This window comes from Enhydra lutris, unplaced genomic scaffold (genome assembly GCF_002288905.1).
Source record: "Enhydra lutris kenyoni isolate GAN:26980312 unplaced genomic scaffold, ASM228890v2 scaffoldscaffold21, whole genome shotgun sequence".
In the NCBI taxonomy this organism is placed as follows: domain Eukaryota; kingdom Metazoa; phylum Chordata; class Mammalia; order Carnivora; family Mustelidae; genus Enhydra; species Enhydra lutris.
The window spans coordinates 76,659,771-76,672,836 of record NW_019154105.1 but is presented as its reverse complement, the minus strand read 5'-3'; positions in this window follow the sequence as shown (position 1 = coordinate 76,672,836).

The following is a 13,066-nucleotide window of genomic DNA, read 5'->3' as shown; positions in this document are numbered from 1 at the left end:
TATTAATAACATATAATTGATAATAATTATATGTGTCTCTGTGTGTGTGTGTGTGTGTGTGTGTGTGTTTGGGTGTGTGTACCACATTTTTGTCTGTTCATCAATTAGTGGACTCTTGGGCTGCTTCCTTATCTTGGATATTGTTGATCATGCCACTGTAAACACCAGGATACAGGTACTCTTCAGATCACTATGTTTGTATGATTTCGGTAAATACCTAGTATTACAATTGCTGAATAGTAGGGTAGTTTGATTTTTAACTTTTTGAGGAAACTCCATACTTCTTTCCAGAGTGGCTTCACCAGTTTTCATTCCCACCAACAGTGTAAGAATGTTCCCTTTTCTCCACTACCTCACCAACACCTGTTGTTTCTTGTGTTGTTAATTTTAGCCATTCTGACAGGTGTGAGGTGGTATCTCTTTGTAGTTCCCTGATGATGAGTGATGTTGAGTATCTTTTCATGTGAATGTAGACACTGTTTGATGGCCTTACTTTGGCTTCCCCTTTGGTCTTCTAATTGCCTGAAAAAAAAAAATCTTATTTTCAGGAAATAGATATCATTGACTTACTGTTTTTCCTCTAGTCCTTTTAACTAGCACAGATAATTCCATGAATAGTCCATTGTTTCAAAAATTGTTTCAGCCTTTTTTTCCCGCAGGAAAAAATCCAAAATCCAAAAGTGATTGTGAGCCACGTAAGCTCCACCTAAAAGCAATGACTAAAAGTATTAATTTAAAATATGGGAAGCACTGGTCCTGCTGTCCTTATCTGTGGCCAAACTGATTCTTTCTTCTATCACTTCACATGCAGTTTGATTATAAAATTATAAAATTCTACCTGAAACTAGAACAAATGCAGAGTATGAATGGGATTGGTTAGAGCTGCTGGAGTTATACAATAGTGTTCATTAATGGAATTATATCCTTTTAGAGCCAGATGATAAACATACTTCCAGTTGAATACAAAATCTGATTATTAGTGGCTGCTTGCAAGTCTGTGCTGAGAAGACTCCCACTTGTGGGCCAAATGAATAGGCAGTCCTTCGCTAATTATTGATATATGCGAGGGCACACCATAGGGTAGTGGCTGTTTCTGAGCTAAAGGTTCACACACATGGCTTTCGAGAAACTTTAATGGGGATACCAGGAAACCCAGTTCCACCACTAACTAGCTGTGTAAACTTGGCCAGTTACTCCCTTGTGTCTTTTTCTTTATTTATTATATAGGATCAATATTACTCCCTCTGTAAGTATTTTTTGTGTGTGGGGGGGTAAAGGAGTGGTGATAAATAAAAGCAAACTTGGTAAGTTGCTTAACAGAGTACCTAACAAAAATTAAGGAATTTGTAATGCTAATTGTTATAACAACCAAGGCATGCAAGCCATCAGCATCATTTTTGCCTGTGCTAAGAACTTTATATCTCTTATGGGTTTTTTTGTTAGTTTGTTTTGTTTTGTTTTGTTCTTTCCTTGCAGTGATAATAGAAAATAGTTACTTCTACAAATAGACAAATGAAGAGAACTAACTATTGAGAGTGTTATGGGGCCTTACAGATGATCAAAAGTTAATTTTGTCAGCAGAAGTAAAACCAGGTATGTGATTTATTGATTACAGTTATTTACATCTGTTATCCTGAGTATGTGTATATTTATTATTGTAATAATAATGTGCTTTTGCAGCATAAATGAAATTGATATATTTTTGTTTTGAACAAGGTATTTCTTAAAGCTCCAATTGTAATTATCTGAACTTGAGATCAGTTAAATGAGTATAGATATTACCCCATGAGTGGAAATTTTCTTTTTCTTTTTTTTAAGATTTTTAAAATTTATTTGACAGAGAGAGAGAGAGACCACAAGTAGGCAGAGAGTTAGGCAGGGGGTGGGGAAGCAGCCCCCTCCTCCCCAAGCAGAGAGCCCAATGCGGGGCTGGATCCCAGGACCCTGAGATCATGACCTGAGCCAAAGGCAGAGGCTTAACCTGAGGCTTAACCTGAGTCACCCAGGCACTTCATGAGTGGAAATTTTCTTAGAAAAACTTTATAAGTTACTTCTTTTAGGAAGAAAGGCAACAAAGTCACTTTAACCATTGAGAAAGATGGATGTGAAGTATGTTTACATTAAAATTGTCAGAATATTAATCAGAAATATTTTTTATTGTTAGTATAGGCAAAAATTAAAATTACAATTAAACAAATGTCTTCCTCTGTAAAAGTAAGTAAGTAGATAGATCAATGGATCATAGATATCTCTTACCTGTCTGAATGGGTCTTGGGAGTAAATAAGCTAATGATAAGAGAATGCCTCCTAAAATTTCAGCCTTCAGGGACAAAGTAAAATATTCCAATAACATGTATCGGTTATGCAATGTTAAAAAATCCCCATACTGGGGCACCTGGGTGGCTCAGTCGGTTAAGCAGCTGCCTTCGGCTCAGGTCATGATCCCAGGGTCCTGGGATGGAGCCCTGCGTCAGGCTCTCTGCTGAGCAGAGAGCCTGCTTCTCCCTCTCTCTCTGCCTGCTGCTCTGCCTACTTGTGCTCTTTTTTTTTTTTTTTAAAGATTTTATTTATTTATTTGACGGAGAGAGATCACAAGTAGACAGAGAGGCAGGCAGAGAGAGAGAGAGAGGGAAGCAGGCTCCCTGCCGAACAGAGAGCCCGATGCGGGACTCGATCCCAGGACCCCGAGATCACGACCCGAGCCGAAGGCAGCGGCCCAACCCACTGAGCCACCCAGGCGCCCCTACTTGTGCTCTTTATCTCTCTGTTGAATAAATAATAAAAATCTTTTTAAAAAAAATCCCCATAGTCATTTTCTACTTGAAGGTGGATGAGGACACCTTTGCAACACCTTTGCAGCATCATTGGAGTGTTCTTTGCCACAGCATTGTTAACCGGCTTGACCTTGTGGTTTTCTCTGTCAATGACCTGCAGGCAAAGTGGCAGTTTTTGTATTCTTGTGATATTAAAATAAATATATGTTTTCTTAAGAAAAATTGGTCTCATGACAATGGAAAGAATTAAGAAAGTGAAACTGTGCAATAATTTTAAGCCCAGAGAATATTTACAGTTAAGAGAACTATAACTAGTAATGATTTTAAGTAGTAAAGAGATGTCTATGAGATCATGGTCACCTTAACTACCAGCTTTGCCCGATTTGGAATTTCTTTCCTTTGTTTTCTCAACCTGTTTCATTTGGCTGTGTTCAGAGGTGGAAAGTTCCTCCCATCTGTACTAATTTATTCTATTCTCTCTTTCCCCAATGTCAAACATAAGTCTGGAAATTCTTTTATGTGCCCCAAATATTTTTAAGGAGCTTGACTAAATTCTACCCATCTACTTATCGTCATAAGAACTTTATCTACTAGTAATAGAAAAATGGCAGAAATGTTAAAATGTATGTCCTTCTTTTCATGAATAGCGAGTTTGAAGACTGTGGCTTTTACCCCTATCATTTTTTATAAGAATAATAGAGCACTTTATAGATTGATTTTTCCTGACACAAGCTATCCTTTTATTCCCTTTTTTGAAAGCAGAAATGCTCACAGGAAGGTTTGGCTTATTTATTAATACTGAAATATGCTTTTCTTTTCCTTTTATTTTGGGTTTGCAAGGGATGTTTGAGAGGATCTAGAATAATGCCTTTCTCTCTTTCCCAAAACAATGTTGCCAGGTCTTGCAGTGGATGATAAATTTCAGAACTTTGGATTGTTCAGTTACCTCACATACTGACTTAACAATGTTCAACTATTACCCATTTTAATGAATTATTTAAATATATTTTTGGATTTTAGTTTTATACAAAAGTGGCCTCCACTTATGCTTCTAAAGCTAAAAACAAGAATAAACTAAGCACAACACAGCTTTATTTCAGGAGTCTAAAAATTTAATTTAAATTCTATAATTTTTAGTAGAAAACTAATAACTATGTAAGTAGAGTGGGTGAAAAATAATCAAGGGGGAGAAGAATGTGTATGTGCAGTGTAAAATTACAATGAACACTGACAAAGATATAAACAAATAAGCAGATTTCAGAAATGGTGTAAGTTGATTGGCAAAGATGTATTACAGAGGATTAGTCACAGATGCAAACAATTTACAGGATAATTAGAAATACTCTTTGGCATATTGACTGACCATTAAAAACTAAATTCATTTTAATAAATCTATAATTATGATTCTGTGTATGATGGATTTGTTTATGAGCCTCCTTCTCTTTCATCTCCATACTCATGCATACATGTCCTTCACAGATAGAAAAGCACAAAGTTGCTTCAATTTTAGTCGTTTCTTGTTGATCATGTTGCTGTTGTGATTGTTGATGTTCTAATCATAATAAGAAAAATTGAGTGGTGATTCAAATTAACAAGAATGTTGGCCATTTTTTGCAAACAAGTTTAACTGCCTACATTTATCCCTAGGTCATTTAAAACTCATCTTCCATTTAACATTTTTGCATAAGGGGTATTCCAATGACATAAAAGTTATGCAAAATTTGTCAAAAATTGTCAAATATGTAGAGGTTTTTGAAATATTAATCTTATGATTTATTGGTTGACTTTTCTTGTCTGATCACAATGATATTTTTCTCTACTTTAAGATCTGGCATTAAGTTTACATTAGTGTTCACCAGAGGATGATCTTTTTTTCATTTTTGGTTACACTATATTTTATGAAATTCAAAAGAATTAGTTGACCAGTTGACTATGTGATGAATCTAATATCAGTTCAGCATAGCATTCAATTGTATTCAATTTCTAACACTTCATGACATGTGAATTTGTTAGATTGGTTTATCAGGGAAATTTTGAAACTTCACTAAAAATTTTTTGACACTGTCTATAGAAAGCAATATTAGTACTTTTTTTGAGAAATATTCTGATATGGAAACACATACTTGAAACTACTAAGACAATTTACATTTTTATTTAACTAGAAGTTCTAATTATTTTATCTAAACCTGAGAAATCTGCTTTCTGAATACAAAATATCAACTAGCTATTATACATTCTTGGTGCTCAGAAATATTTATGTGCATTTAAGTACTTATTTCACATACTTGAAAATAGAATCATACTTGGAGAGACATTGAGAAAATTGTTAATTGATATTTATATAAAAATTCTAGCACATGCTTCAGTAAAGATTTCTTTTAGAAGTAAATACGTTTTTATAAATCCTCTTAAGAAAAAAGAATTAGATATATTTTACATGTTCATATATCCTATGTATAGTAGTTTCTAATTAAATGCAATATTATCACAGATAATAACTTTTAAAGTATATAAAAATAACCTTATTTTTAATGGCATGATTTTGTATGTTGATAAACATAAGATGGCTGGATGATGAAAATTAATAATAAAATTGGCTATTACTTAGAAATAAACACTATGTGTTTTGTGTGTATATTGTTTTCATTTCTAAATAATTTTTGAGATAACATTTTTTCAAATATTAAAACAATGATGCTGAAATGCTATTCAGATGTCATAACCAAAAATTTAGAGCACTTATTCAGTGTTAAATTAGATAAAAAGAATAAAAAGAAATAAAAAAATAAGACAATTTTGTTTAAAGTGATTACACTAAATTATAAGATAACTGGCTTAGGAAATATTTTGGAAAAATACATTAATAAAATATTCCTGCTGGTAAGTTTTTTTTTTTCTTTCTAAAAACAAAACAAAGCAAACTCATTATTTGGTTGAAGAGACCTCTTAAATCCACTGAAAACATTTTATCACAATAATCTTAATTGTAAACTGGAAATGTTGAGTATGAAAATTCCTAATTATAAGCATTTGGTAGTTAAATGCAAAATGTTAAAAGTTTGTAGCTGGGAAAAAATTTTAGCAGTCTTTTAAAAAAACATGTACATTCACATCAGTATTACTAAACAGAAGCCTCAACTAGGGCACATCTATTCAAGAGCTTCCTTTTCCTTCCCCTTTCTTCATAGCAATCCAACTGTGTTAAATCATGCAAAGAGAAAACGAACAAATAATTCACTCCAAGGCTGGAAATCAATGTTGCAGAATACCTGAGAGATAGAGGCCACTCATCAGCAAGCCCAACCAGGCATTAAGAAATTAATGTTGAATAACCAAGAGGATAGGAACCTGCTGTGGTTGTTTGGTTCAACGCTTCATGGGGTTTGGCTCACACAGAGCACATATACTTCAGAAATGTGAGGTGGATGGTGCTTTCTTACTTAGTCTTCGATGCGTCTTTGAAGCAGTAATTGGTTGTTGAAATGAGTTGCTCACAATACACTTAGAATTTAATATCCTAAAGTGTAGGCTAGAGAGGACTGGTTGTTATTTTTGCTTCAAAACTGGTGGCTTAGTTTGTGTTGTTGACATTTAAAGCACTCTTGGAAAAACAGAAAATTCTGGGACTGGAACAAAGAATTACAATTCCCCTAGAACGTATTTGGGGTGGGGGAAAAGAGATCTAAAACTTGAAACTTGAAAAGGGTTAAAGCAGACAGTGTATCTGAAAAAGCTCAGAAGACTTCTTTTATTGTCTCTCCAAAACATCCCTTTTGTTTTGTTTGAGCTAAAAGTCCCAGATGGGAAGAAGCACGGCAACAACTCAAAAGAAACCACAGCTCTATTTATTTTTCAATCACTACGCAGCTGCTTTTAGATTTCTTCTGAGTATGGGCATTTTCCCACAGAATTTAGAAATACTTTTAATAAGATGCTATACAATGTAAGTATCTAGAAAGAAATCCAAAGCTATTAATTTTTGCAAATTGTGTGTTCTTACTTATTTCAGCACACCTAAACTAATTCAACATTTGTTTATGCAACTTCATTGCGCAGAGCACAGGATGAATATTATTAATCTGCAGAAAATTTGTTCTCAAATACCAAATGGAATAGAAATATATAAATGTCAGTCAATGTGTGGTACTTCTTTGTCATCTGTGTTTATCTGATCTAGCTATATCTGGTTTTTAAAATGGCAAACTTGTGATGGCAAATGTTTGACTGTGATAAAATTTGAATTAAGTAATGCAGAAAATAAAATAAACTGAGAGTAATTTCCTTTCTCATGTTCTAGGATGTTAGAAATGTCAATTTGGATCAATACACAATCAACATAATTGACTGTGGGTGATATTTGAATTGTACCCAAATATTTATTGAATACCTTTTGGACACATGTACTTCTTTGATGATATATAAACACCTAAACCTGACTTCTCTCTTAAAGAAGACTTTTATGTCCCCTGTCTGGAATTCTCCTTTCCAGATATGTGCATGGCTTTCTCCCTGAACTCCTTCACGTCTTCACCACAACACTACTTACAGCTGCATAGTTTGTGGCCCACACACTCAGAAGCCTCATGCACATAGATTACAGTATGAATGATGTTCTCTGAAGCAGCTCATGCTGCAACTCTTATAACTATATAGATTTATATCATCCTATGAAAGAGACCTTACCTTTTGTATTATTTAAAACTGAAACTCCCCTCTCCAGTTTTCCCTTTCTCCTTCCCTTCGTAGGGTAAATCTCCATAGTACATGCAACATATTTACCTTAATGCTCCTGCCTGTCTCCCCTTTTAGAATGTAAACTCCATGAAGGTATGAGCTGTTGCCTGTTTCCCTATAGGTACATTTTTGACATCTATAACAGTGATATATGTTTATTGAATAAGCAAACAATTGGTGCCATATCTTAAACAGAGTGTTTAATTGATGGAGAGACTGGGTAAGAGAGACAGACATAGAGACAGAGGATAGAAGGAGCGAGAGAGTTAGAGAGATTTAACTTAAAAGATCTTACGGAGCAGATGAGAAAATAGACAAGAACAAACTTCAGGGGCTCCTGGATGGTTCAGTTGGTTAAGTATTAAGTTGTGACTTCTGTGGATTCTGAGGCTCATGGTTTGGGGACACAGTTTGAGAAATACTGTTGAGGTCAGGTCTTGATGCAAGGTCCTGGGATCTAGCATCAGGTTGGGCTCCCTGTTCAGCGGGGAGTCTGCTTCCCCATCTCCCTCAACCCACCTCCCTGCTCATGCTCTCTCTCTCAAATAAATAAATAAAACATTTTTAAGAAAAACCTTTTATATCAGAAAGATAAAGACAACAATCAAGTAAGATTCACAGCATAGATATAGTTTGTACTGTTGATGTAAAACAAAGTAACAGCGCAAAAGGACTAATTCAAAGATCGTAAATAGAGACACAGTGCAGCTAAAAAAAAGTGAGTATAATAATTTAGGATATTCCCATCCTTCTCAACATAGTCACTACAAAAAGATTTTATTTTCTTGGAATTATGGTAAAAGAGGAGGTTTATAGTTGAAAAGGACTAGCAAGTTTCTTCCTTGGTCAACTCGAGGATGTGTTTAAAAAAAAAAAAATGTCCAACCATGACTGTTTCTCATAAGGGATTCTATAGTCATCCTAGTATATAAGGGATAACTGGATGAGAAAACAAAAATTAAGGAATCATTACAATGTTTACTTCACTGATGAAAAAATATTTTAGATCAAATTGATTGCCAGCTACATGGATATATTAGTTAAAATAGTAATTAAGCCTTTCAGTGATTTTCTTGGTTTCTATTCACAGAATATGGAGTATAATATCTGTCATTTTTTTGCTTTTTCTACATAAGGTGGTTAACTAACTAGTATGATAATTGACAAAATATGTGTGCATTAAACATCAATAAACTATCTTTCATATGTGTTAATTACTGGAGATTTTGTAACTTGGGGATAGTAGGATAATACAATAATAATTTTTAAAATGTTGATCTTGAATATGATAAAAAATACTAAATAAGACTAAAAAACATCAAAACCCCTTACTAAAATCTAAATCCTGTTAAATAATTCTCTTAAAGTAGCAGAATGTCAGGGTGCCTGGGTGGCTTAGTCAGTTAAGCAAATGCCTTCCACTCAGGTCATGATCCCAGGGTCCTGGGATAGAGTCCCATGTCAGGCCCCCTGTTCAGTGGGGAGCCTGTTTCTCCCTCTTTCCCTTGCTCATGCTCTCTGTCTTGTTCTCTCTCACTTTCTCTCTCAAATAAATAAAATATTATTTTAAAAAGTAGCAAAAATGGGGCGCCTGGATGGCTCAGTGGGCTAATGCCTCTGCCGCCGGCTCAGGTCATGATCCCAGGGTCCTGGGATCGAGCCCTGCATCGGACTCTCTGCTCAGCGGGGAGCCTGCTTCCCCCCTCTCTCTGCCTGCCTCTCTGCCTACTTGTGATCTCTGTCTGTCAAATAAATAAATGAAATCTTAAAAAAAAAAAGTAGCAAAATTTATTTTAAAGAAATAAAGATAGATTCAAAGTATAATATGATACTTTACTAAAACTGTTTATTAGCTCTAAAATTATGTTAATATTTTAATCAATTCTTGATTTTTATGTACTCTTCATTATCAGAAAAACAAAACAGTCTTAGATGATTTCAGTATGCCATTCTGGTTGTTATTGTTTGTAATAGATCAAAAACAGTAAACAGGTTTGTATGACAAAGGACCAAAATATGGTCTCATAAAAACTTCTGTTTACACAAAATGATCTGCAAGATTTTGTAATAGCTTTCTAGAGAAACTAGTTCTTTGAGCAAAAGTTAACCTGACAAATAATCATTTTACTTTTGCATTTTACTGACTAATAGGAGACCTACCTAGGACTCATAACCGTGGTTACTACAGAAGGTCCATAATCATTCTTTAAAGGACTCTAAAGGGGTCTGTGGGTGGCTCCGTGGGTTAAAGCCTCTGCCTTCAGCTCAGGTCATGATCCTAAGGTCCTGGGATCAAGCCCTGCATTGGGCTCTCTGCTTAGCAGGGAGCCTGCTTCCCCCTCTCTCTCTGCCTGCTTCTCTGCCTACTTGTGATCTCTGTCTGTCAAACAAATAACTAAAATCTTAAAAAAAAAAAAAGGACTCTAAAAATATGAAGGGAAGATTGATATTGATGCTCACATGAGATTTGATTTAAAAAAATTCCAAACATGTTTTCTTTTTCTACCTTTCTGTGCATTTTACTAATTGCTGCTTCTTTTAATTTTCTAATCTTTTTTTTTTTTTTTTTTTTCAGTGTTCCAAGATTCATTGTTTATGCACCACCCCCAGGATTTTATGCAATACATCCCCTCCTTAATACCCACCACCAGGCTCACCCATCCCCTCCCACCCCTTCTCCCTTCCAAAACCCTCATTTTGTTTCTCAGAGTTCACAGTCTCTCATGCTTTGTCTCCCCCTCTGATTTCCCCCAACTCACTTTTCCTTTCCTTCTCTTAATGTCCTCCATGTTATTCCTTATGCTCCACAAGTAAGTGAAACCATATGATAATTAAGTTTCTCTGCTTGATTTATTTCACTCAGCATAATCTCCTCCAGTCTTGTCCATGTTGATACAAAAGTTGAATATTCATCCTTTCTGATGGAGACATAATATTCCATTTTATATATGGGCCATATATTCTTTATCCAATCATCTGTTGAAGGGCATCTTAGTTCTTTCCACAGTTTGGTGGCTGTGGCCATTGCTGCTATGAACATTGGGGTACAGATGGTCCTTTGTCCACTACATCTGTATCTTTGGGGTAAATACCCAGTAGTGCAATTGCTGGGTCATAGAGTAGATCTATTTTAATTTCTTAAGGAATCTCCACACTGTTTTCCAAAGTGGCTACACCACTTGCATTCACAACAACAGTGTAAGAAGGCTCCCCTTTCTCCACATTCTCTACAACACTAGTTGTTTACTGTCTTGTTAATTTGAGGCTTTCTAACTGGTGTAAGGTGGTAACACAATGTGGTTTTGATTTGAATCTCCCTGATGGCTAATGATGATGAACATTTTTTCATGTGTCTGTTAGCCATTTGTATGTCTTCTCTGGAGAAATATCTGTTCATGTCTTCTGCCCATTTTCTGGTGTAATTATTTGTTCTATGTGTGTTGAGTTTGAGAAGTTCTTTACAGATCTTGGAGATCAACACTTTGTCTGTACCATCTTTTGCGAATATCTTCTCCCATTCCATGGGTTGTGTCTTTGTTTTATTGACTGTTTCCTTTGCTGTACAGAAGCTTTTGATCTTGATGAAGTCCCCAAAGTTCATTTTCACTTTTGTTTCCTTTGCATTTGGAGACATGTCTTGAAAGAAGTCTCTGTGATGTCAAAGAGGTTACTGCCTATGTTCTCTAGGATTCTGATGGATTCCTGCCTCACATTGAGGTCTTTTATCCATTTCAAGTTTATCTTTGTGTATGGTATAAGAGAATGGTCGAGTTTTATTCTTCTATACATAGCTGTCTAATTTTCCCAGCACCATTTATTGAAGAGACTGCCTTATCTCCACTGTATATTTTTTCCTGCTTTGTTGAAGATTACTTGACCATAGAGTTGCATGTCCATATCTGGGCTCTCTACTCTGTTCCACTGGTCTATGTGTCTGTTTTTGTGCCAGTACCATGCTGTCTTGGTGATCACAGCTTTGTAGTAAAGCTTGAAATCAGGCAATGTGATGCCCCAAGTTTGTTTTTCTTTTTCAACATTTCCTTAGCAATTTGGGGTCTCTTCTGGTTCCATACAAATTTTAGGATTGTTTGTTTTAGCACTTTGGAAAACGCCAGTAGAACTTTGATCAGGATGACATTGAAAGTATAGATTACTCGGGGCAGTATATACATTTTAACAATGTTTATTCTGATAAACATCCTATCCATGAGCATGGAATGATTTTCCATCTTCTTGTGTCTTCTTCAATTTCTTTCATGAGTGTTGTGTAGTTTCTCAAGTACAGATCCTTTACTTCTTTGGTTAGGTTTATTCCCAGGTATCTTATGGTTCTTGATACTATAGTAAATGGAATCGATTCTCTAATTTCTTTTTCTGTATTTTTGTTGTTAGTATATAAGAAAGCAACTGATTTCTGTGGATTGATTTTGTATCCTCCCACATTACTGAATTACTGTGTGAATTCTAGTACTTTGGGGGTCTTTTTGGGTTTTGCATTAAAGTATCATGTCATCTGAGCATTTGACTTCTTCTTTGCCAATTTGAATACCTTTTATTTATTTTTGTTTTTTTTGATTGCTGTTGCCAGGACTTCTAGTACTATGCTGAACAACAGTGATGAGATTGGACATCCTTATAGTGTTCCTGATCCCAAAGGGAAGGCTGTCAGCTTTTCTCCACTGAGAATGATATTTGCTGTGGGTTTTCATAGATAGATTTTATGAATTTGAGGAATGTTCCCTCTATTCTTATACTTGGAAGAGTTTTAACCAAGAAGGATACTGTGTTTTGTCAAATGCTTTTTCTGCATCAATTGAGAGGACTATGTGTTTCTTCTCTCTTCTCTCATTGAGTTGTTCTATCACATTGATTGATTTGTGAATGTTGACCCGTCCTTGCATTCCAGGGATAAATTTCACCTGGACATGGTGGATAATCTTTTTTTATGTACTGTTGGATCCTATTATCTAGGATCCTGTTGAGAATCTGGGTATCCATATTCACCAGGGATATGGGTCTGAAATTCTCCTTTCTGATGGGGTCTTTCTCTGGTTTGGGGATTATGGGAATGCTGGCTTTATAGAAAGAGTCTGGAAGTTTTCCTTCTGTTTCTATTTTTTGAAACAGCTTCAGGAGAATAGGTATTATTTCTTCTTTGAATGTTTGGTAGAATTCCCTGGAGAATCCATCAGGTCCTGGGCTCCTGTTTTTTGGGAGGTTTTTGATCCCTGCTTCAATCTTATTACTAGATATTGGTCTGTTCAGGTTGTCCATTTCTTCCTGTTTCAGTCTTGGAAGTTTATAGGTTTCCAGGACTACATCCATTTCGTCTAGGTTGCTTAACTTATTGGCATATAATTGTTGATAATATTTTCTGATGATTGTTTCTATTTCCTTGGTGTTAACCATGATCTCTCCCTTTTATTCATAATTTTATTAATTTGGGTCATCTCTCTTTTCTTTTGGGTTAGTTTGGCCAGTGGTTTATCACTTATTGATTCTTTCAAACACCCAGCTTCTGGTTTCATTGATGTGTTCTACTGTATCTCTAGTTTCTA